At 44.3% G+C, this 25,878-nt stretch overlaps 1 protein-coding gene and 1 long non-coding RNA gene across 2 annotated transcripts in view; one reads left to right on the top strand and one right to left on the bottom strand.

The window, feature by feature from the left end:
• TMEM178B (transmembrane protein 178B) overlaps positions 1-25,878 on the bottom strand; it is a 404,309-nt gene that overhangs the window by 62,624 nt on the left and 315,807 nt on the right. The gene's annotated exons all lie outside the window — the stretch shown is intronic.
• On the top strand, positions 1,151-4,823 carry LOC105740745. The gene is made up of 2 exons (XR_001116818.2): positions 1,151-1,735; positions 2,304-4,823. It is a non-coding gene; the product is annotated as an uncharacterized LOC105740745 (long non-coding RNA).

Raw genomic sequence — 25,878 nt, 5'->3', positions numbered from 1 at the left:
GTACACCCACACAGGCACATTCAGTGGAAGGCGCTAGTGGAGAGTGAAACAAGAGAGAACACAGCTTGCTAGGTGGGGGGTAGGGAGAAAAGTGGATGAGTTTACAGGTGAGAGGCACCTTTCCTCTTCCCAAATCACTCACAGGTCCTCTAGAATCACCCATTCTGTAAGAAGTGCCGATCATGTAGCATCACTGTGGGTGGGACTTCTCACTTAGTGCCCATTCATTCATTTATTCATTCACTGACTCATTCATTTATTCATTCATTGAGGTCTATCTCTCAGTCAGGTATTATTCTAGGCCCTGAAGAGACAAAGATGGGTAAGACACCAGCCCTTCTGTCTTGAGAAGGCTGCTGGTCCAGAAAGCCTTGGGGTTCTCTTGTTGTGTTCTTTCCTACTGTTCTCCCACATCTTAGGCAGTCATCCAATTGTTTGGAGAACAGAGGCTGCATTTTTTTCTTCTTTGTGTCTCTCGCAGCATCTAAGACATAGCAGAAACTCTAAATCTCTATGGAATGAAGGAATCCATCTATTCCATTTGGTAGGAGCATGAATGACTAGCAGTCCACAGTGTCTCTCCTGGATGATGAGCTAGCAAAGGAGGAAGGAGCTGACATTTACTCAGCACTTACTATGTGCCAGGAACCGTCAACAGTGCACTGTACACAGCTCACTTAGAGGCAGATGATGAGAAAGCCTTTTCTATTCGTTTTGTTCAAAAGTGATGCCTAATGGCTTTGCTTTTATGTTTTCAAACGCTTTCCATTTTGCATGGTTTGCTTTCTATGCTTGAAGCGTCTCACGTGACTGGAAACACTTTTCATGCTTCACGTGTAGTCAGTCACTTTTGAATTTTGCCGGCGTTTTGCCGTTGGATCTTTTGTTAAGTAAATGCTCGTTATGTACTTTGTGTCTGGTTCTACAAGAGACAAGCATCCCCACCCCGTTAGCCCCATGTGTAGCAATCTCTCCCTCTGCCCTCGATGTTGTCTTTGTTCTGTGGCAGGCTATCGAAGCCTGCTTGAATAAGGTGCTCACTAATGAGGCCAAGGTCATTGGCAGATACGTGAAAATCCAGAACAAAATGAGAAACATTTGGGCAAAACCTTTTTTTTCAGTTCTCCCAAAGGAAACGGTGTGTTTGATTTACCTCCAAGTTGGAATAAAACTAAATGGATCGTGGATTTTTTAAAGTATGATGGGTACAATATTTAAGGCAAGATGTTTATATATTGATAGCCAGCCTGTTCTGCTCCCCAGGTGATTCCTAAAGGAGCAAGAGGCAAGATATTTCTCTGAAACTAGCTCATGGAGTCTTTATACTTCCTGTGTCCTCCTACTCAGTAGCACAAAACAATTCTCAAGTTCAAGATTTATTTCTGCCTTCTGGAGACACTGTCTCTGTCACTGGAAAAGAAAAAAGAGTCAGGGCCTTCCGTGCTTGTAGGATTTGGATGTAGAGGTGGTGGGAATGTCTTTGGACTTGGGACAGCACCTCCGACGTCTGTGAATAGGACGGACTCACTGGTGTGTCCTCCACATGTTCTTGAGGAAGTTAACAAGGCTAAACAAGGAACTCACTGTCCTGCCTGCTCAGAAGACTCAGCACAAGAGAACACACAACAAAACTCAAGGTTTCGGAACTGCAAGGAAGCGGAAACCTGGCTCCTTCTGGCTCTCAGATCTTATGACTCAACAAAGAATTTAAAAAGAATATTCTCCCTATTGAAAGGTGAGAGTTTATTTATATAAGCTTATAATATTACATTGTGCTTTAGCTTCATTCATATATATTTGTAACTTACATGAATCAGAAGTGCATTTCTATGCATCTTATGTCTGTCACGTCTCCATCAGTGGTGCCGATCTTTCTCCTGGGCTTCTGATCCACATCTTTCACAGCTGATGGGACATGTTGACCTGAGTGGTCTGCCTATGCCTCTAATTCAGAACTTCTAAAACCCAGGTTCTCATCTTCACTATCAAAGGGCACCTCCCCTATTGATGCCAATGGCATCACCATCCTCGCCATCTGTCTGTCCCCCAAATCTCAGGGACATTTTGAGTCTCATTCCTTTTTGTTCCTGGATTTCTGATCGGTTGCCAAGTTAACCTGATTTTGCCTCCACAGTAACCAGTGTTTGCAGCTCCTCCTCTTGGCTCCTGGAGATGCTGCCTCTGCTCCTGACTCTGCCCTTCTTCTCTTGAACCCAGGCAGCTCGGCATAGTCAAGTGAGCCTGAGCTTCAGTTTTCAGTTTAACACTGTCTCTGCCGCTTTCTGCCCTGTGACTTTCAACAGGCCTCAATTTTCCCATCTCTATGGACAGGCAGTAAAATGAGAAAGTTTACATGAAATGCTGTCTGGCCCTCAGCACGAGCTCAGTAAGCACTGGTCTTCTTCCCTCTTGCAGATCCACTCCCCAGAGTCTGTCTTTCCGGAGTTTCTCTGCTCCAATTCATTTCATGTCCTATTGCCAGATGACTTCTCCTAAAGCCAACCTCATTCTCTCTCCTCCATGCTCAAGCCTGTGGCTTCCCACTGTCTGTCAGAGTGAAGTGCACACCAAAGGCCTAGGTTTTAGGCCCTTCCTGTGTGACCCTCCTCACCAGCACAATCTCCTTTCTCTCTTCCCTCCTTCACACACTCAGTGTCATGGCCAACTGGGCAGCTGGCTCACCCTTCTCCATGCCCTGCTTCATGCTCTGCTTGTCCCCAGCCTTTGCTGATGCTGGAGAGAAGGCACTTCCTCTCCAGCCTTGCAACCTTCTAGCTCAGCATGACCCTTAGCCCTCAGAAAGATACACTTATCTTCTAATGACATGGAAATGATCAATTGAGCTTGATTTGTAGCAAATAATAGAATAAATAATAACGCACACATATAATTGACCCAACTTTTGGAACTCTGCAGGGATCATTTAATTTCTCAAAGTTAGATAATGTTTATGTGAAGCAGATATGTATATATAAATACACATTTATAATAACAGTGTATTTGTGGGTATGTGAGTATAGATAGGGAGAGAGAGGCTCAGAGAAGATGGAGATAGATATAAGCTAGACAATAGCTTTCTATATAAACATTTACATCTTTCTATCCAGCAAATTAGTTTGAGAAGGAAGTCATTTGCAGATACTCTCTAGTGAAGTATTAATTTCCAAATGTTACAGGCTGACCAACTATATCCTTTTATGTAAGAAGCATATTGCAGACATTAAATACCCTACTGTGAAGACTGAAAATAACCTGAACTATTCCAACGATTGGGATATGGTTATAGAAATTATGGTATACTCACATTATGAGCTATTACACAGCCATAAAAATGATGTTTTTGGAGACATTAAGTAATGTTGGAAAAAACTAGACATGAAATTGTAGTTTTATCTGCTCCTGGATACGTAATTATAATGATTATAAACACTAATGATAATAATAAGCAAGAAAAAAAGACCAAAAGGAAATATACCAAAGGTTAATAGCGAGAGAAGAGAATTTTCAATGATTTTTTTATTCCTCTTTATCGTTTTCTGTGGTTTCTAAATTCCCCACAATAATAAGTATGTGTTGCCCTTACATCAAAGAGGAAAATACTTAAAGCATTATTCAAGAACAAACACAGAAACAAACAAATGTCCTCAAGCTTAGATAAGGAATATAAGGATAAAGGAAGTTCAAACAGCTCTTTTCAGCATCGTCTACCCAGAAGCTGTCCTTCCATGGAGGCATTTGGATTCCACAAAGAAAGTTTTCTCATCAGCAGCCTCTGTGAACCAAATACTATCAGCAGCTGCCTGCTAAATACTCTCAATGACTTGACTTAGAGGAAAATGACCCAAGAATGCCAGAAAAAAGGATCCAAGGTCTTGCAAAAGAACAGAGCACTTTTTTCTATAACGTCTCTGTCCATGATTGACAATACGCACGGGCAGAAGTCTTTTCAATTTTATTTTGCTTTTCCTGAAGATCCTTAAGGCTGTTATGCCATTTGTCCACGAGGCAATCTTTGAGTAGGTCTCTTTCAAGAATTGGAATATACACAGGAATCTCTAAAAGAAGTATCAATGTGACTCACAACAATTACACATTTACAGATACACGTTGGGATTGGGGGAAGAAAAAAAGTTGTGATTTGGAATCACTTTTCTACAGAAAAATAGAAAAAGGAAACGCAGATACCCTAAACAATGTATCAGCTGTAAAATCCTGAATGTCAGGCAGAGGATGGGGGTGGCATACAATCGCTTTACACATGGCACTGTGAGTGGTGCACAGAAGGGCACGGGTAATATTCACGGTTGGCGGACCAATGCTTTTCATAACATGAAAGATCAAAATGACACTGAGGTTGAGCACAATCAACTGTGCTTCTCTGTGACATCATGAAGCTGAGCATTCTTCCAAAGATCTAAAGGAGAACAAAAGACTTCACCAATTACAGTGATGCTGTTAAATTAAAACTAGAAATTGAGACTTTTGAGACCCAAAAGTGTCTGAAGTCAGACTGCTGGGTGTGAACACTGGCTCTTGTCAGACTGGTTATCTCTATGCCTCAGTTTCCTCCTCTGTAAAATGGGATTAACAGTAGTGCCTCCCCTCAGAATGTGAGGGTTGAGGGGCTCACACATGGCACATACTATGTGCTCCACGAAGGTGATGTATGTGGGGCACTGAGCACTGGGTGAGCCTGACTCCCCCGAGCTCCACTGAGCACTGCACATCACTGGCAAAGCCATTTTCTTTTCCTTCCCTCATCTGAATCTATCCAAATACTCTCTAGCAAATGGTTCAGATCAAATAAAACTCAACATTTTGCAGAATCTAAATGTATAAGTGGAATTTTTTTTTGTCAATATACAGCATGAATTGTGTTGTCAACCAATTCAGGCTGCTGCAACTCTCTTGGGCCCATGATCCCAAGGCAGAAACCTAAGAGATGGTCATGCTGCTTCTCTTCTGAACTTGCCTCCACTCTAAAGCCCAGATCACCTTTAGAGCAGGCTCTTGAACAATTTATATCTGGATGAGGTTGAATCAGAATATTCAAACGTTGGTTAGATTTTACACTTCGTTCCTGCACTCTCCCACTCTCATCCTAGAGTCTTGCGTTGTGTCTTGTTTCATAAGAATGACAACATTGATTCAGCACTCACCATGTGTTGAATAAAACACTGTTCTAAGGACTCTCCATTTAACTCATTTAATTGTCGTAACGATCTTATGCTTCAGAGATGGTGTGGAGGGATGCCCTGCCCTATGTGGTCACTTCTTACTGAACAATGACAAACTGACCCAATCAGATGCTCTTTGGGGATACAGGACTATGAAGAGCATACTGAAAGGGCAGCTTACTCAAGCTCAGCCTGAAACCCAAACAACACTGAGTCACAGTTTCTGCAGAGTCCAACCTGGGAAGCCCTGGGACCCAGGGAGAATACAGTTTCCCTGCACCCTTCATTCCCTCACATCCTTGCAACAAAAGCCTGTCACCAAAGACAAGCCAGACCTGCCTCCTCCCGGTAACCTGAAAGAGACTCACCAATACAACCCACAAGAATCAAAAGATGCTGGATTCCTTAGGTTCAGCAACTTGTCAACCTATTTGTAAGAAAAATGTCAACCGTTTTAAATGAAAATCAATTAGCGAGTTTGCACTGATTGTTTTATTTCAGGCTGAGCATTCTGCCTCCCACACCATCTCCATAAATGTGCTGAATGAATGGGTGAGTTGAGTTATACTTTTAAATTGAATGCGCCAAACAAACACAATGATTTTTGTGAACAACCCAAATTATACATAATCCATTTTTTATATCCTAAAGCTAAGAGAATGACTTTGAGGCAATAAAGGGAGCTTTTAAAAAGTTATTTTTACATTTTTTGCTTTTTTAAAAATGCTCATTTGGGGCTTTAAAAATGCTTTCATGGTGGTTCCTTCCTCCCCCTTTAAAACTTATGTTTATACATAACATAAAATTTACCATTTTAACCATTAAAAAATATACAGTTTGATGGCATGAAATACATTCATACTGTTGCGCAACCATCACCACCACCCATCTCCAGAACTGTTCATCTTCCCGAACTAAAATTCTGTCCCCATTAGGCTTTAACTCTCCATCTTCTCCTCAGCCGCTAGCCTCCACCATTCTAATTTCTTTTTAAAAATTTTTCTTTTTTTATTTTATTCGAGTAAAGTGGCAATCATCTATGAACACCATTCCAATTTCTCTATGTATTCAACCACTCATATACCTTAAATGCGTGGAACCATACGACATTTGTTATTTTGTATCTGATTAATTTTACTTAGCATGTTTTCCAAGTTCATCTATGTTGTAGCATGCATCAGAATTTCACGCCTTTTAAAACACTGTAGCACAATTGATCATCTTCATCATATTCAAGTGTACAATCCAGTGCCCATGGAGGTCCACTTTTAATATGATCGTCATGGCAACAGCAACAAGAGATTGCATGATACACACAGTCCTCTCAACTTTTCAAAGTTCTTTCAGAGTTTGTGCCGAAAAAGAGGTGAGGAGGTTTGGGTTAGGACCTGGCTCTGCTGAGGACTTTATAAGTCACCACACCTCTGAGGCTGCAATTTCTAGGTCTCGGGTGACAGGTACCAGGCCAGAGGATGTGGGTGGATTATTATAACCCATTACCCTGAACTGGGAAAGAAAAGAAAAGAAAAGAAGGAAAGAGAGAGAGAAAGGAAGGAAGGAGAGAGAAAGAAAAAAAGAAAGAGAGAGAGAGGGAGGGAGGGAGGGAAAAGAAAAGAAAAGAAAAGAAAAGAAAAGAAAAGAAAAGAAAAGAAAAGAAAAGAAAAGGCCCAAGGACACAGTCTCAAGGGAAGTAGGCAAAGTGATAACAAAAGGCAGAGCTTGGAGCCCTGACTTGTGAAGGCGTCTGTTCAGGGAGTTTTGTTTGGTGGAATTTGTTACATCTGCATTAGCAAAGCAGTGCTCCTCTAGGCTGGCAGCTGCGATGCTGAGAGGCTCATTATGCAGACCCAGACTCCCCGCTGAAGTCCATGAAGGCATGCCAAGTCAAAGAAAAGTGCTTGGAATAGAAACACATGCCCCTTTTTACACTGGGGAGAAATCGGGAAATTTTCCAGAAAACAGGTGATGGGGATGTTGAGATAAAAAGGCAGGCACAGAGCAAGGATGTGCAAGGCAGGTGGAGGTGGAGTAGGCAGGTGGCCCATGGCCTGGCGGCTGCTGAGCCCAAGGCTAAGCAAAGACAAAGGGATGGCTCCAAGATACATATGTCACCCGGGGCTCAGCAGAGGAGAGAGGCTGCAACTCAAAACCCAAGGAAGAAAGGGTGAGTTTGAAAGGAGTTGAGAGCTGGAATCCCACATTGTGTTAATTAACAGAATTGTGATTTGCCAATGTAATGCCCAGCAGGGACGATCATCTGCTTGATATAGGGGCCCAGCTTTCCTGATGGAATATCAAGTGCATGAGCCATGAAATTACTTCTAAAAAAAAAAAAAAAAAGACAAAGACAGTCAAAAAGGACAAGCACTTGTGTTTGCCTACTGGAGGAACTCTTGCTGTTCTCTTTCTTGAAGAAAGCAGGCTAATTACAGAGACCAGAGATGAAACAAAAATATTCAACCATATCATCTCTCCCAGGAAAGGAAAGGATGCCAACTAAAATAAATTAATAAAAATACCAAACATGTGTGGAGCACTTACAATACACTTGGTGGCATTTTACTTATACTATCCCACGTAATCCTCACAACTCACTCCCATCCTCATACAGATGAGGAAAACAGCAGCACAGAAAGATTAAGTAACTTGCTCAAGGTCACACAGCAAAGTAGAATCAAAACAAACATTCCCTTGTTCTTCCTGAGACACTCAATAGCTCTCTGGTGACTTTTTTTTTTTAAAGGTCTAAAATGCAGTTAGCAAGAGTCCCAAATAAAATGCAGCTGAGAAAAGTTTTTCTTCCCTCCTATTTCCAGCCATCTGCAGTGGCATTGCCCATTTCTCCCACAGGTCCTTTGTCCTCTCACGTGGCCTAATTCCAGCTGACAGTATGTGCATCGAGTCTCTGCATCTTTCTCCGATGCACACCTGATCTTGCTATTCCACACCTTGAACTCCTTCAGTGGCTCCCCACTGCTTCTAGAAGGAGATCCCAGCTCTTCTGATATGCAAGTCAAGACCTTTAGTGGCGTGGCTGCTGTTTTGCCCCCTGGCCTTTTCTCTCATTATTTCCTGCCTCCCTGTCTCTTGCACACAAATGCACCTTTCATGACAGTCAGATCTACCGTGAATTCCCCAACTCATGGAGGCTCTCAGCCCTCCCACTCTCCTACCCTGTGCCTCTTCACCAGCTGTTTCTTAGGAATAAACTCACGTCCCCTTTCTGCCTGGTTGACACCTCTGGGACTTTCAGAGCCCACCAGGGGCCAACTCCTCTGCAAAGCCTTCTGGACTCAGCCAGACTAAGCTGGCTTCTTTATTCGGTTCCCTATACCTATCTCTATTCTAGTTCTTTCCACACGGTGTTGTAAAGGTGTTCTTTACTCACTGCACTCTCTCTGCCCCCACACTCATTCATTCATTCATTCATTTGTTCATTCATCCACTCACTCACATATGCAAGCTCCATTCAGGGCAGGAACCACAACTCTTTCTGATTCAGTCACCGTGTCTCGAGCCTCTAATACAGTGATTCTCTCAATGTGATCCCTAGCAGCAGCACTGCCACTCTGGGAAAATGGTAGAAATGAAAATTCTTAGGCCCACCCCAGACCTGCTGAAATGAAATATCTGGGGGTGGGGCCAAGCAATCTCTGTTTTCATAAACTCTCTGGATTGAAACGTACTACTCTAATACAGTGCCTGGCACATAATAGTCAGCACACGTGGGATGAAAGGATCTGCAGCTGTCACTAGAAACCAGCCACCCCAAAGCCTCGGGAGGCCTCATGTTGCCCCGTCCTCCTCAGGGAGATGATCAGACGTTCCTGGACTAGCTCCCCTTTCTTGCCCAGGGATTATAGGTTCACCTTTTTTTTTTTTCTAGCCCTGGTGCTGCTGACAACTAGCTAGGAGGCTTTGGAACAAGTGAAATGACTGAATCCTTGGGTCACGTGGCGTTTGGAAATCTAATAAATCTCAGTGTCAGAAAATGCAGGGATGAGGCCCAGCCAGTCCTGGCTCTTACTGACCGATGTGTGTAAACTCTCTGGTCCTCCATTCCTTTTCTGGAAAAGGAGACCTGCCTACATCATGGGGTGGCATGTGTATCAAATAAGAGAATCTATGTAAACGTGCTTCTTTAACGTTAAAGCATCATATACATGTTAGTTACTACTGACAAAATGAGACATGCTGGGCCAACAAGTACCAAAGTGTTCCAGCTATAAAATTCTACGATTCTGTGAAAATCTAGATAAAATTTCATTTCAACAAACGCTATAAAAAGACATGCTTCTCAGAGTGTTGGATCATGATGTAGGTTCACGCATCAGATTGGGTTCCAATGGGCTTTGATGCTTCCAGGTGTGTGACACAGGAAAGTCAGTTACCTTCTCTGGACCACAGTTTCCTTGTCTGTAAAGTGGGTCATGATTACCACCTACCTCCCCAGGGTTGTTTGAATATGTGTAAGCTATTCAGACGAGATCGGGCATGTTCAGGGTGGCATGGCCATAGACGAATATATGTAAGCTATTCAAAGCATATCAGAAGCATTCAATAAATGCTGGGAACCATTCAAATGCAGTATTACTATTATTAATGGTGCTATTTTCATTCCTGAGGGGAAAAGCATATCCAGGAGCAAGCAATCTACAAAGAAGAAGCATAGTTAATCTTCTGACTACGTGACACTGGGTTGTATAGTTTTTCTATGCTCCAGCCTCTGGAATACAGATTATTTTGTTTTGGTTTTATTTGGTTGCTGCAGATATTAAACAGGGCAGACTGTCAGATTCTTCTGTCAGAAAGTTCACCTATGGATGCTAAACTGCACAGAGTGTCAACAGCTCAAAGCAGAAGCCAACAAACTTTTCCTGTAAAGGGCCAGATAGTAAATATTTTCAGATTGGCAGGCCATATGGTCTCTGTTACTCAACTCTGCCATTGTAGCATGAAAACACAATAGGCAATATAGGAAGCAATAGGTATTCCTGTATGGGACTGGTGGTGGGCTGGGTTTGGCCCATAGGCCATAATTTGCTGACTTTTGGCTTAGAGAAACAAGGATATGAGGTGATAGAATGGTGGTCCCTCCTTGCCTCATTTAAGATACTATTTTCCCCTTCCCTAATTCATTACAGTGAAACTGGCTATCAACTCTGTTTTATCTCTAGTTTATGCAACCTGGAGGTGCGAATTCTAGAGATATATGCATTGTAACAGAACCCCACTTCAACTTCAGAATTTGAGTCATGTGGCACTTGTTACAGGATTTTTATCTTAACAGATGACGTTCGAAGGTCCAGCATTATAAAACAAAATTTTTTCCATGTCTGCCTACACAAACTGCTTCTTTCTCCTCCTACTTAGAATATGATATATTTTGGTTAAGTAAAACTTTAAGTGCACCACAGGCATTTCAACTGATCTCTGTCTTTCTAGGAGTTAGTCACAATTATGGAAATATGGTCCTTTTGATCCAGCATATATGCATAGTAATTGTGTAACAACATCAGTGCAATGATAAGTAATCTCAATAAATAAACGTAGACACAGCTCTCCAAGCGATGTGGGGCTGAATTAGTAGTTGTTTGTCCTGTTAGAAGTCCTTAGGATTTATGGGCAGTGAATGGAGTTTTTATTTCACATCCAACTCTACCATAATCTGGGAGAGAGAATTAGGGGTTTGGTTAAGTGCAGGGTCAAGATGGAAGGCAGGGAACAAAGACATCAATGGAAAGAGGCAGGAACTTCCTGACACTTAGGGCAGTGGCTTCATGGGATACAAGATGGGGAAGAGGCCAGAATGCAGAGGAATGGAAGCCAGAGCCAGGGACCTTCCTAAGAAAGGAAAGAACAGAAATAACCCCTACAACTTGCCAGGAAGCTAGACAAATCAGATTTTGGAGGTACTGTTCGGGGCTTCTGACACTCTGGTAATGTAACATTTAACATACAATGTGCGGTGAACAGATGTGGGCTGGAAAATGACAGGCTGGAGAGAGGTGGGTGGCAATTTTATCTGCCATTTGAACCTGAACAGCCCAGTTTTAGGAAAACAGATAAAAAACAATAAATAATGCAGCATACCTCCTCTGTGCCCTGTAGCAATGGGCTTCCATTTTAATGAGGACTGAACACAACAGAGACATTTTGATGCCCTGACACATCCATTAAAATGGAAATCCATCCGTAGAGCCTGTCACAGCTGCTTCGTGACACCAGGAAGCCCCATTCCCACTCCAAAGAGACCCAGAGGTTTTCACGGTAGTGCAAGGGGGAGCCCCACTGCCGTTTTCAAGGCCCCTGCCTCCTCCTTTAGGGTAGACCATCTCCCCTCTGAAAGGCAGGGGATTGCTTTTGTGCACCTGGGCACTCTGGGAAGAGGAACAGGTGCACAACCTGGTGAAGGAGTCCAGTTTTTCAGGAGTCTGGGTTTGGTTTGTGTGTGATGTGGGGAGGACAAAAGTGGGAGACTAATCACCATATAATTAATCCTCACACTTGTATTAAACAACTTTTATATAAGTTAGTTCATGTGATCCTCACAGCCTGGGAGACAGCTGAGAGTGTGTTTTTATCCTCCTTAAGTTAGGAAACTGGCCCCACAGTCAAAATCAAATAAGGTCAAAGTCAAGGCAAGCTCCACAGGCAGCTCACGACCTTGTCTCTGGACTTGGGGAAAGGCCTCCATGATGGTGAGGTCCCCTCCTCTGGCCCAAGGACATGTGGTTGTTGGCATTGTCCTAGCCAGGCCGAGCCCTTGGCATAGATGCCAGGTGGCTGGCTGTCTTTGGGCATGATTCAAGGTATCTGACAGCTCGATTGCCCAAACAGCACCAGTTTGTCAGAGGAGGTGCAATTCCTATATCCCTATGCCCTCCACTGGATTAGGGCTCAAGGCCTCTACATCTGGCTGTGGTTCAAGTAGCAGAGGGGAGGGTCACAGATATAGGTTAGTTTCCACTGGAAGAAATTATCATGAAACAGCTCCACAGAGAAAGACACATGGAAAAGCCTGCGCTGATGTTGGAGGGAGAGAGGGTAGGGCCTAAAAGGCCCAGAACAGGAGCTCCGTGTGCCCACATACTGCAAGGGGGTGGAAGGGAAACTTCACCCCTAGCCTTGCCCTTGGGCTGTTGGATGCTGGTCAGAGGGTTGTTCAGAGCAGTGGATACAGCGCTGGACAAGACATCAGGAAACCTGGATCTTAGTTCAAGCTGTGTCACTAAGCAGCCATACAGCCTCAGAAAAGGCAGGAAACTCCTCTGAGCCCCAATTTCCTTATACATAACATGGGTGTAGTGGATTGCATTTATACCAAAAGATATGTGGAAGTCCTAACCCCTGGTGCCTATGAATGTGACCTTATTTGGAAACAGGGTCTTAGCAGATGTAATTAATTAGAGTTGTAATTGAATGGAGGATCTCAAGATGAGTCATCTGGGATCCAGGGTGGGCTCTAAATCCAATGCCTCTTACCCTTAGAAGAGAAAGGACAGGAAGATCTGAGACCCAGAGACTCAGGGAAGAGTATCATGTGAAGAGTGAGGCAGAGATGGGGTGATGGTGCCACAAGCCAAGGAGTGCCTGAAGCCACTAGAAGCTAGAGGCAGAGGCAAGGAAGGATCCTCCCCTACAGCCTTCGGGGGGAGCATGGCTTTGCCAAGACCTTGCCTCTGGACTTCCAGCCTCTAAAACTGTGAGAATAAATTTCCGTTGTTTTTGTTTGGTTGTTTTTGTGTTTTGTTTTTTTTTTGAGACGGAGTCTCACTCTGTTACCCAGACTGGAGTACAGTGGCACAATCTCGGCTCACTGCAAGCTCCGCTTCCTGGGTTCACGCCATTCTCCTGCCTCAGCCACCTGAGTAGCTGGGACTACAGGTGCCCACCACCACACCCGGCTAATATTTTGTATTTTTGTAAAGACAGGGTTTCACCATGTTAGCCAGGATGGTCTCGAGCTCCTGACCACATGATCCACCCATCTTGGTCTCCCAGAGTGCTGGGATTACAGCCTTGAGCCACCGCGCCCGGCAATTTCCATTGTTTTAAGGCCTCTGGTATATGGCAAGTGGTTATGTCAGCCCTAGAAAACTAATACATGGGGGGTAAACACCTTATCCTGCTTATTTCCAAGGAGGAACTCAAAGGATGGACTGCAAAGGAGCACCCTTTATGAACTGCAAGGGACAAAGTAGTGAAGTGGCGCATTTTAATGGAGAACTTTTGGTCTTTCTGGAGAAATTTGTGTCTGTAATAACTACTCATGACCACTTCCCTCCTTGGGTATTAGGCACTTGCCAGGGACAGGAATTTTCTGTAACAATAGACTAGCTATTAATGATTGAGGGGGGCCATGTACCAGGCATGGGACTAAGTACTTGATGTAGATTTTCTCACTTTGTGCTTTCACAGCCATATGAAATAGAGACCATTATTATTCCCACTTCGGAATGAGACACAGATATTGAGCACCTTGCCCAAGATCATAGTAAAGCAAGTGGCAGAAACAAGACTCCAGTCAAGACAGTCTGAGCTCTTGCCTGTCTCACGAGGGTGGATAATAACCAGGCTCTCTCCCTGTAGGGGCTGAGCAGTTGGGAGCTCTGACACTTCTTATACCGATTCCTGCTGTGAGCATCTACACTATGCCAGGCACTGGAAAAGGTCCTGACACTTGATCAGATTAAATCATAAACCAGCCTTAGTGTGTCCATTGATAGAAAAGAAAACTGAAGCTCAGAAAAGGCAAAATCAATGTCCAGGATCACACAAGTAGCAGAGAGAGGGTCTGATGAGGCCCCTGTGATACCAAACCCTCACTTACTCCACCATCACTCATGGCCGGCTGCATGAACCACTGCCCCGCTGACCTCCCCGGAGAGCCCGTAGGAAGGCCAGGGTTGAGATAACTTTGTCACGGTGTTTTGCTTTGGCCTTAACAGCCATATATAGGCTTATCTCTGGGGCCTCTGTGACCTCAAAGCCAGTCTTCAAATAGCCACAAACTCAGGGCAAATGAAACTTATACCAGCCACAAAGAAACAAATGTTCATGTCCCCATTTCCCGTTTTGGGGCCTGCTTCCACAGGATTACGGAAAATAGCATTCTGAGAGAATGCTGCCAAGGGCAGTCGGTTCCTCTTTACAGCGGTTAACTGAAAAACAAAGGGAAACTAAGTATCCGCATGTCTCTATTCTACTCCCTCTGCTACTAAGCCAGAGCCCTCTGCAGATTTGCAGTTGCTGTCAGCACTCAGGCCTCCAGTGCCCAGGCAGCCCCAGGCCTCACCTTGGAATGCCTAATTGCCTGTCATCACAGGTTGGTGGGGGCTAATTACAGACCCAAACTAGCCAAAGTTACAACATCTATCTCTTCTAGTCCATCTGTCAAGGTCCCTTCACCTCTGTCCTCCCGTCTCCAGGCAACTGCCCATAAATTCACTTCTCTCCCACCCTCCATCTTCTCTCCTCCCCTCGCTCAGCTGTATCTTTGCCTGGAAGCACCAACCCGCTTGGTCCTAGGATGCTGGTGGCTTGGCACGCTGAGGTATACCAGTTGCACAGCCAGAGACAGCAGTACTTGAGCTCTACCAAGATGCAGCTCCCACATGGCAGGTGAAAAGTCAGCAGGAATGAGCGGCAGGGGGAGGGAAGGAGGAACGCAGTTATGAAAGAGAACGGACTCCCATCTCTGCAGAATGCACAAAGGGAGTCTATACCCACGCTGGCCAATACCACCATGCACCAGACAAGGGGAAAATGGAGTGAGCTAAACCCGCAGGTGTAAAGGAGCTTCCTCAGCAGCCTTCTGGCCCTCCCATGCTAGAATGGATTTTTCCCTCTCCAGAACTAGAATACTGTCCATTGCCTGTGCAGCTCCTCATTTGTAACCCTTCCTTGGAGTGCCTTTTAGTGTAGTGATCGGGTCCTCTGGAGAGCAGGACTGTTCCTCACCCTTCCTTGTGTTTCCCTGGCACCGGGGAGTACCTTACACGCTGCAGCGTTCAGTAAATGTTTGCTGGTGTTATTAATGAAAGAAAACATTGCTAAGAACATCCATCCTGGCATTAGAAACAATTGTGCAGGATTTGGGGATGCAGCAAAGGATTGATTGCAGGTCGTTTTACTATAGTGCTGGGGGAGGGGTATTTACCTGGAGTTACCTGATGTTTTAGGGGTGTGCGCCTGGGTTTGATTTGCTATTTACTATTGATTAGGATGTTTACAACTCCGTCAGGGATGTTCACTTTTAAAAAACCAACAGCCAAGTAAATTATTCCATCCAACAGCAAGGCAGATGAGTATGGTCTGTAGAGACACAAATGATTTCTGTCCTGTAGAAAAGATAACTGCAGGCTAGGCACGGTGGCTCATGCCTGTAATTCCAGCACTTTAGGAGGCCAAGGTGGGAGAATCTCTTGACCAGCCTGGGCAACATACCATAACTCCATCTCTTAAAAAAAAAAAAAATAGCTGGGTGTGGTGGCATGCATCTGTAGTCCCAGCTACTTGGGAGGCTGAGGCAGGAGGATCAGCTGAGTCCAGGAATTTGAGGCTGCAGTGAGCTATGATCGCACCACACTGTGCTCGAGCCTGGGTGACAGAGAAAGACCCTGTCTCTAAATAAATAAATAAGAAAATAAAAGAACAGATAACCCCTGTGCTTAATGTTTATTGCCCAGTGGTACCTGAACCAATTTTATATCTTAACTAGCAGTCTCATTCTAATATATTTTAAATGTTATTTTAAATGCCTTTCCCTATGGGAGGAATAAACTCTTGTTCTTTAACGGTCTTAGAATCAGCTTTTTGCCATCTTAGTGGGTTCCCTCATTCATTCATGAATTGTATATATTTTTGAAATGTACTCATTCTATTTTGTATGAGAGTCATATTTTTAACTTTTGCAAAATGATGCTTTGACACTGGATAAAACTGAGAATGAAAGAGAGGCTCCCAGGCTATAGCTACCTTAGATCAGCAACGACCCATTGGAGACTTGGACCTTTAATGGCCACTGGCCCACGCTTTCATTGTCCCTGATAAGTGCTTCCAGATAGTCATTCTGAAGGAGGAGATTCTCAGGCCTTTGGAGAAGATCTCAGAGGCTAAAAGAGAAGACATGCAATATTGGGACAACTGGTTACCATCTAAGCTGGGGGGCAGAGAAGACAAACCAGACGGGTAATGGTGACACACCATGTCCTTGCACACTCTGTGTTTCTTGTGTGCCCCACCAGTGACTCCCTGTACTTAGAATACTTCCCCACTCTACTACTCACACCTCAAGGCCCAGATGAAAGTTTAGTTTCTCCTGAAGCCCTCTTTGACCATCCCTACAACCCACGAAGAGCAGGCTGCAGCCTTCTTTGTGAGAGTGTTAAGGAGGCCCTTGCTTTGCAAAAGGATTTAAACACCTTTTGTCAGAATTACGTGAAAGACTTAACTCTGATGTAAAGCTGCCAGCTGCCTTAAACAAGAGTATGGGTGAAAGGCACTATTCTGGGAATGGGTGGGTGTATTCCCTGCCTCAAACAAGGAGGAGGAGGAGACAGGAGGTTCTAGGAAAGATGAAACAGCCTTGGAAAAACAAGGGCAAAACTGGCCCAAGCTAAGGGATACATACCTCCCAGGGCCCCAGTTGAAGCAGTGGCAGCAAAATGCAAATGTGTTTGAGAGAATAAGCCAGGGGCAAGAGCATCTTGAAGTTCAAGGAAGGGTGAAATGAAGAGAGTATATAGAAACTTCTCTGTACTTTTGAACCTCCGTCTTAGTTCATTTGGACATGTCTTTGTCTTTGTCATCTGTTGAATAGATGCAGGAAAGATAAAAAATATGAGCAGAGACCTCTGCTAAGCTTGGTCCAAAACTTTAGAACTCCCAGTATAGAGGGGTGGCCTTCTACTAGAAGAATCCCTGCAGTGGTGTATGACGACCCATAGCACTTGGAATTTCATGTTCTAAACATCTGTACCCATGGGCTCCTGGAGATCAAATATCAGCTTCTATTTATCTTTGTGTTCCCAGAACCCAACACAGAGTTTGACACGTGGGAGACTGATTGTTTTTAAAGTTCCTGAGTATGAGTTTTGTTAGCCACCACATTTTCTTTTTAGATGGAGAATACTGGTGCACTTATTTTCAAATATAGGCAGGAAGAAAGGGAGGAGCGATGAAAATTTCAAGACCCAAAGTAAGACATAACTTTAAAAAGGAAAGGAAAGTAGAAAATCCCTAGGGCCAGCAGAGGAAAGGATTTGCAGAGACATGGAGAGCCCTTGCTGACTTAGCAGTCTGGAAGCCATCTGATACTCCCTTTAATGTAGTTTAAGGTGCAAACAAAGAAGGCGAACAAAACGATGCCCATAAACCATCTTCTGAGAAATGCAAAGACACATGCCTAGAAAACAGGTGTGAAATGACTTGTTCTGCAAAGACCCAGAAGTGTCTAGCAAGCTTAGTTAAGGACAAGCCACCCTCCTTGGACATTTGTGATTATTGGGAACATTTCATTACCATAGACTCCAAAGAATGGGCACCACTTTTTACTTCTACTGTACTAGAATGTTATGAAAAAAGCACTAGACTGGGAATCAGGAGACCTGAGGTCTTGTCATGATTCTGCCCTGACTATGTATCAGCTAATATATTCAAATATGATGCCACCACACTCCATATTTCCCACTAGCTTCCCCCACAGTGCTTATGCTAGCAATAGACTCCAGTGTTACCCAAGTCAGGGACAGACTGAAGGCCAGGCATCCAGTCAGATAGCTGCAGCCAAAGTCCAGGTATAAGGAGAAAAGCACTTCAACTGGCCTGTGCTGTGCTTTGAGATAAAGGCAAGGTCTGAGTGGGGATGTGTGGTAGGCATCTGAAGATAAGAAACAAGAAAATGGGAGGGAAGTCAGGACGGAGGAGATAAATCTGGTCAGAATTAGCATTGATGTGAAATCTTTCCAAAATTAAAAAAGAAAAAGCAAAGGAAGAAAACAGGTGCTGAATCTGTGCTGTCCGCATATTCAGAGCACACTGATTACCGCTTGATACTTTCTAATTGGGATGACTGGGAAGACAGCGTGTTTTCCCACTGATGAAGATGCCCTTTGGGCCATCTCTCCTCAATGCCTCTTCCCTGAAAATGTACCAGGAGCTTTAACAATGACAAATAGTGGGGTCACTGCCCTTCCTCTGTCACCTCCTAGCTTGATGATCTTGGTGAAGTCAGTTCATCTTTCTGGGTCTTAGATTCCTCCTCTGTAGACAGAGAGGGTTGGGCAAGAGCTACCTGAATCACCTGCCAACCCTAGGCCCTCTGAAGCCCTCCCACAGTACTCCCTGTGGCTTCCAGAAAGCTCAGAGCTTTCCATCAAACTATTCCAGCAAATCACATTTCCTACTTCCTGCTGAACAGTCAAATTTACCTCCCATGTGCTCTTGCAGATGTCCCAGTGAAAATACCACACTGGTGTCTGAGGCTTCAAACCTTGGGAACAAAAGAAACCTCAATGTGGTGGGCAAGAGGTAAGGAGAGAAACAGAGGGAATGGGAGGAAAGAAGTGGAGAGCAGGGGATGTGCTGTTCACTGCAGCTTCCCCTGAGTCGGCTCCTGTGCCATCTTCCTGTTTCTCTGGGTATTCCCCAGACTCCAAGGCATAGGAGCTGGGTCACAGCTGCTACCCAAGCAGTACAGCAAAACAGAGGATCCCCCCATCCTCAATGTTCCAAGATGTCCAAGGTGTTTCAGAAGTAAAAGGCATGAAAAGGGCTTCTCCTTTTCAAAATAGAGATACAGAACTCAAATTTACCCTCCTGAAGGAGTTGCCATGAAGTTCTAGACTGCAAAAGTCAGGCAATATCCTAAAGTTCGCTTTTGATATCACCCTTAACCCTGGTCAAATCCTCCTTACAGAATTCCCCATGCACTAGCAGGTTGACTGGGACACCCCTCCCCAAACTTGCCTTGGTGACCTCTCCTACCTGCCCACTCCACACACCACCACCAATCTTCTGACTCTGAAAATGACCTTGACTCAGATCCTGGCATAGAGTTGCACCCCTTCCCATTTCCCCTGCTGCCCTGATGCCAGAGGGGCCAATATCACAGCTCTAGCTCTCCTCTGAGTCCCCGCTTGCCCGATAACTATTGCAGCCAGGCTCTGGGCTGCTGGGGACAGTGTGGGCAGAACTTCCTTGCCTCTGCCTCGGGTGGGCGAAGAGATGCATTCTCGGCATTACACATGAGGAATTGGAATATAGCTTCCTATGAAAGTATTTCTAATGGCAATTAAATTCTATATTAGCCAATAGAGAGAAATAATCAGACTTGGGGTGAGAAAATCAGGGGCAGTAATTAAAGGATTTGCTCATAACACATAGGCAGCTAGTGACAGAGCTGAAATCAGAACCCAGGGCTCCTAACTCCCAGCTCAGTTACAAATGGGCTGACGGGTGTTTACTCACTGGCTGGAGAACCTGTCTGCCATTGATAGCATGATTCCTAACAGAAAATGTGTTCCAAGTTCCAAGTCACCTACTATGGAGAAAATCCAGACCATGGCTCATTCTAAGTTGGAGGCTGGTGGCTCTGTGTAAGGTCCGCCCATCTGAGGGCTTGCTGGAGAGGTCTGACTCAGGGAAGTGACATCACTCCTGACCTGATTTGCCAGCAGAGGGATCTTCACAGCACAAATGGCCTCAGGATTCCCATGTTAAAGGAAGTCCAAAAATTACTCAAGAGAAGAACCTTTTCTTGTCTCTCAAGGCTCTGCTTACTTAAATTGGTTTTTATTTTTCCTATCTCACTGTACCATTTCCGGGGGAAAGAAGCTGGATGAAACAGTTAATCACTATGATTTGGGGCAGAAAATTCCATGATCTCATTACTTCAGGCACCAACTGAAGTTCATCTTCCGTGCAGCCCTCAACCTTCAATGAACATGAGCTGACCCCGTGGTGTTCTTAGGGTGATGATGGCGGTAATAGTGACACTATTCCCACATCTCGTTTCCCTCCTCAACAATGCTCATGGGACAAAAAACCAAGCTCAATTTTGATGACCTTTTGTCCTCTTGGCTCTCTTTTTTTCTCCTGAATGACAATAATCACAAATGTCTTGGAGAGCTTTTGTCCCCATATAGAATTGATGGTGAGATTTCAACAACACCCAACCCGCAGCGACTGTTGAAGTGTGTTTTTTACCAGCTCCATCATCACTTTCTCTCTCATTTCCACTCTGCAATGCTGACCTTCTTTATCCTCTCTCTGGGCTCATGTGGACATCTAACAGACTGCTAAGACAGGTCACTGTGCCCACTTTCTGTGTTTTGTTCCTTAAACCTTATCCCATTTTTCTCTTCTTTGAGGCCACATCTGGAGCAGCCTCTAGCCTGTGAACAGATGCAGATATTATGATGGGAGGAAGAAAGGCAGTGGTCAGCCCAAGCGTGGGTTGAAACTTTTCTAGTCCCAGCACTGTCGCTTCATCTTTCTGAGGCTCTGTTTTCCACTCTGCAGTATGAGAGGCCCAGACTCGCTGAGCCCTGAAGGTCATTCTGGCTCTCAAAGACCTTCAAGGCTGCAAATGCCGCAGGACCAGGGACCCCCGCGGTGCAGCAGAGTAAGTATGGGGCACCTTTGGGAAAAAGGCAGGAGAGTGGCAGGTGGGGGTAGGCATGGGCGATGGGAAAGTGGTGGGGTATTTGCCTCTTTTAACATGTTGAAACAGACTCTTACTCTTCTTACTTTGGATTTTGGGCAGCAAACTCCTGGGAGGGGAGGCACGCAAGAAGACTGGGAACAACTTGTGATGCCCAACAGGTGAGGCGTGCTGGCCTGACAATGCCACTCTTTCCCTGCTGTGATGGCATGGCCACCCCCAACCCTGAGCTGTTGCCTGGCTCCCCACTTCCCCTCTCTGAGAGAACTGGTGAGCACCCCTAAGCCCCTTGCATCACTCTCCCTCTCAGGGCATGGCCAGATGCAGAGTTGGGAGGATCCCCATATCTCCTTGATGATTAAGAGGGTGAAGATAATTCTATTACCAGTAATAGTATGTTGTAAATTTCCCAAATCCACCTGTTAATTAGTGCCGCCCCCTCCCTCTCCTCCTGAATATGAAGCAATGCTGTATAATCATGGCATTTTGTGGGTGATGCTGTTTATTATATGTGGTATTTCAGTGGTTTGTGTGGGAGAAAGGATTAATTATAGCTCTCTGGTTCCAACCCATTCCCAACCCCCATGCCCATCCTTCTCTCCCATTCCCCTGATATAGAAATCCATATGTGTATAAATAAGCACATGAATATACAGTGCTGATTTGCCATTGACTGAGGGGGAGCAGAGCGTGGTGGAGCGAGGACAGAGCCAGACGCCATCAGCTCAGGTTCTGGAACCACTGCAGACTGGCAGGGAGGCCCTGGGGAGGCCTCTGATGTCACTAGGCTGCAGCTTCCTTGTCCTAAGAAGAGAGTAACCAACCAGCTCTGCTCCTGCTCTGAGCTTCTGAGGAGATTCAAAACAAGGAAACTCTGGAAACTGAGCAATGCTATCTACTTGTGAGGTGAAATTCTTTTTGATTTTGTTTTTGAGACAGGGTCTCACTATGTCGCTCAGGCTGGAGTGCAGTGGCATGATCTCAGCTCCCTGCAGCCTCAACCTCCTGGGCTCAAGTGGTCCTCCTTCCTCAGCCTCCCAAGTGGCTGGGAACTACAGGTGCTCATCAACAAGCGTGGATAATTTTTTTGTATTTTTTGTAGAGATGGAGTTTCACCATATTGCCCAGGTTGGGAAATTCTTAGTAACTGCTCTACACTTCTGTGGATTCCTTCTGTAGATTCTCCTGGAGTACATTTGCAGCCAAATTTCTATGGATACTAAGGGACTAGAATCGGGACGATTAGATAAAAACAAGTAGGTGTCCGGGGGTCGGCAGCAGAGGACTGCCCAGTGTCTGGACAAGGCAAGTGGAAACAGGAGTGAGAGGGTCACATTGCGGGTGAAGAGGCGGCAGGGTACTGACGGTAGATGAAGAGAAGCTGTGAGATCATGAAAGGTCAATGGGATCATAGGTGGGCACAGAGTTCATGGGGAACACATAGTTAAAACATAGAACAAGAACTTTAAAGCAGGCTTGTATGCTGGAAGACATTCAGAGTAGTGAGGCAAAAGAGGATTTGGGGTGAGATATAGCTGAGGAGAAAAAATATATATAAAAAGAACTGTTTATGTCATCCCTCTATTCTGTATCTTAGTAGAGTCTGAGAATATGTAAACTAATATAGCATAGATGCAAAATGGAAAATGACAGAACTTGCTCAAAATACCATAGATCCACAGTAACACTGGTGTTGGGAGAAAATGATATCTATGTCAGGGACTGTATCCCTGGGTCGGAGATACGACACAGGTTATTATTCTACACAGGGGCTATGATTTGGCTGGTGTTCTCATGCATTGTGGAAGAGGAGGCATTTTATAATGTAACTCACAATATCCAAAATAAGTTAGATATTATTGTCCCAATCCTATAGATCAGGAAACTGAGGATCAAAAAACTGTAGATAACTGATCCAAGGCCACATTGCCAGTAACTGGCAGAGCTGGACTTCAAACCCAGATTCGACTCCCAAGCCACCACACAGGAGAGGGTCTTCTTGATATTAGATTCACATACCAAGGATGTGGGGAGGCCACATCTGAATCAAACCCTTTTAGGCTCAAAGACTAAGTTCTTGCCATGACACTAAAGCTCTGTAGACAAGCACCAAGACCAGCAACAGGTGGGGGTGAAGAAGCTGTCATGGAGGTGACGCATTCTTCCCAGTCTTTTCAGGGTCTCATGGAAGGTGCAGAGGGCACAGCTGTGATTGTTAGGGGAAAAACCCCTGACCAAACTCTGTGGAATCATTCTCAACACAAAAGCAAAATCCTCAAGAAACTCAACTGCACGTCATCAGACCTCAAGTGACAGAGCTTGCCACTGATTCATTGAGAAAAAAAAAAAAAAGAGGAGTTTCCCTTGAACATGTCCAGTCTTTTGAAGGTAAAAAGAACATAAATAATGGAGGGTAAACACCAAAAAATGAAGCTGTCCCTTTGTCTAAAGAAGAAAAGAAATATTCTAGGCTAATAAATTCCTCCTAAATGAAAGTTAAAAGCATGTCTTTGAATGAATTCCCCACAATGGAGTGTTGTAACCTTGAAATTCTCTAGTTGGCCTACCCAATATTCTCCATGCCCCAAACACGGCTCCCTGAAGGAAAGCAAGGGTATGATCTGTGATAACCACAAGCATAAACAACCAGGAGGAATAAAGTTCCAGTTTTCTTGAGATTATGAGAACATCTTTGCAAGATATTTCTAACAGTATCGTCTCTCTTTGGACCTTTCTCTTTCTCTTTGGAGCAGCTGCTGGTATACCCACTAAGTCATGGGAGGGGATGGTTTCCATGAAGAGCACTGAGCTCTGATCTCATGGTGTCCAGAAGATAGAAATCTTCCCCTGCTTCTGACGTCTTAGCCACGTGCCACACATCCTTCTTTCCTGGAAGTCCTCTGGCCCCTTCCTTCCGCTTTGATCTCTCCCTAATTTGAACAACTGCTACACTTTGTACTCTTGGTTGGAAGCATGGATTCTGTCATTATTTTGCTTCTATTAGTTTTCTTTCTCCTGGTTTCAAGTGCTTTATATTTCCTGTGACTTCGCCTCGATGCTGAGTAAACAGTTGTCTCTCAGTAAATACACTGCTGATTCAGTGACAGATTAAGAATTTAAGAGTTCTTGGTTTCACGGTAGGGTAAAGACAGAGTTGCCCTGGAGAAGAAAAACACCCCTCACGATTCGCCCCAGGAGGGCTGCCTTCTTCCCCAGAAGCAAGTTCTCTTTACCAAAGAGGAGAGGAAGAGCCCTGCAGAAGAAAATGAGTTATCATACATATTGTGAATTCCCAGCATCTAAATGTACCACAAAAGCACAGGCTAAGATTGCTGCAACTGGTGCTTTATTTACTTTAAGTAACAAGGCTTGGAGATGGTGAATGCAGAACTTGTGGTTGCTTGGTAATGACTACTCTTTTTTCCAGTTATGTTGAGGGTTGGCAAGAGTATATGACAGATGAAAGCCCCATTAGAACCTATATCTAGTTTGCCTCCGAGTAGGGATTCATTCTTCAGTCTTCTAAATCCACCCACCAAGAGTTAGATTATGGCTCCCAGGGACCTAGAGAGATGCTGCTGTCCACTGAGCCAGATTTGATCTTTTCTCTCCTGCTCAAAACCTCCAAAGACTCCCTTTTAACTGCTGGATAGAGTCAAAAGCCTGCCATGTGTGATCCTCCGTTACTGTATTCCGGTTTGGAAAAAGAAATCCAACCATAATAGACATTCGGGGGACGTTTGTGAACACTAAAAAATGAATGAGGCATGGGTGATGTTAGGGAATTACAGTTCACTTTGTTGGATGTGATCATGGCAATGTGGGTTTGGAGGTATGCTGATGTATGCAGGGATGAAGGGTCCTGAAGCCTGCAATTTACACTGAAGTGGATCACTGAAAATCAAACTTTTTGATAGGTAGGCAGAGAGGAAGAGAGAAAGATGATGTAAATATGGCAAAATATTAGCACTTGTTAGATTTGGATAATGGATTTCTCTGTTCACTTCAGAAGCATAGAAGGATAAATTTTATTTCAAGCAAATAAGTATCAGAATTTTGTGCATGATATGGAATTAAGCGCTAAAGGCCAGAACTAGGATATTATAATCTTTGTCTCTCTATCCCATACTATATGTAAGATCATCAATCAAATTGCATTCTAGGGTTAGGTAGTTTGAGACTCTTGTTTTGTTCTGAATCTGAGTGATAAGTATATAATTGTTTATTGTACTTTTCCTTCAACTTTTGTACATGCCTAAAATTTTTCATAATAAAACAATATGGCAATTTCTCCAAAAAATAAACATAGAATTCCACTCCTCTGTATATTCCCCCAAAAGTGAAAGCAGGGAGTCCAACAGATATTTTCATACCCATGTTCACAGCAGCATTATTCACAATAACCAAAAGGTGGAAGCAACAAATGTATCCGCTGACGGACGAATGGATAAACAAAATGGGGTACGCACGTATAATGAAATGTTGTTCAGCCTTAAAGGGAAAAACATTCTCACACATGCTACAACATGGATGAACCCTGAGGACATGATGCTAAGTGAAATGAGCCACTCACAAAATAACAGGCATGATTCTGTGTATCTGAGGTCCCTAGAGTCAGCAAATTCATAGACACAGAAAGTAGAGTGGGGGTTATCAGAGGCTGGGGGAGGGGAGAATGGGGGAATTCATGTCTATGGAGGACAGAGTTTCAGATTTGCAAGATGAAACGTTTTGGAGATGGATGGAGGTGACGGTCACACAGCAATGTGAATGTGCTTGAGGCCACTGAACTGTACGCTTAAAAACAGTTAAAAGGGTAAATCTTATGTATACTTAACCACAATAAAAAAAATCACTTCAAGCCAGCAATGGTGTGTTAAAAAGTGTTTTTAAAGAGTTGAAAGAGGCCAGATGTGCTGGCTCACACCTGTAATCCCAGCACTTTGGGAGGCCGAGGCGGGTAATGAGATCAGGAGATTGAGACTCTCCTGAACAACATGGTGAAACCCCGTCTCTACTAAAAATACAAAAATT

Source organism: Nomascus leucogenys, chromosome 13, assembly GCF_006542625.1.
Source record: "Nomascus leucogenys isolate Asia chromosome 13, Asia_NLE_v1, whole genome shotgun sequence".
Classification (NCBI taxonomy): domain Eukaryota; kingdom Metazoa; phylum Chordata; class Mammalia; order Primates; family Hylobatidae; genus Nomascus; species Nomascus leucogenys.
The sequence above is the reverse complement of the archived record's forward strand: the minus strand, read 5'-3'. Positions and strand labels throughout refer to the sequence as shown.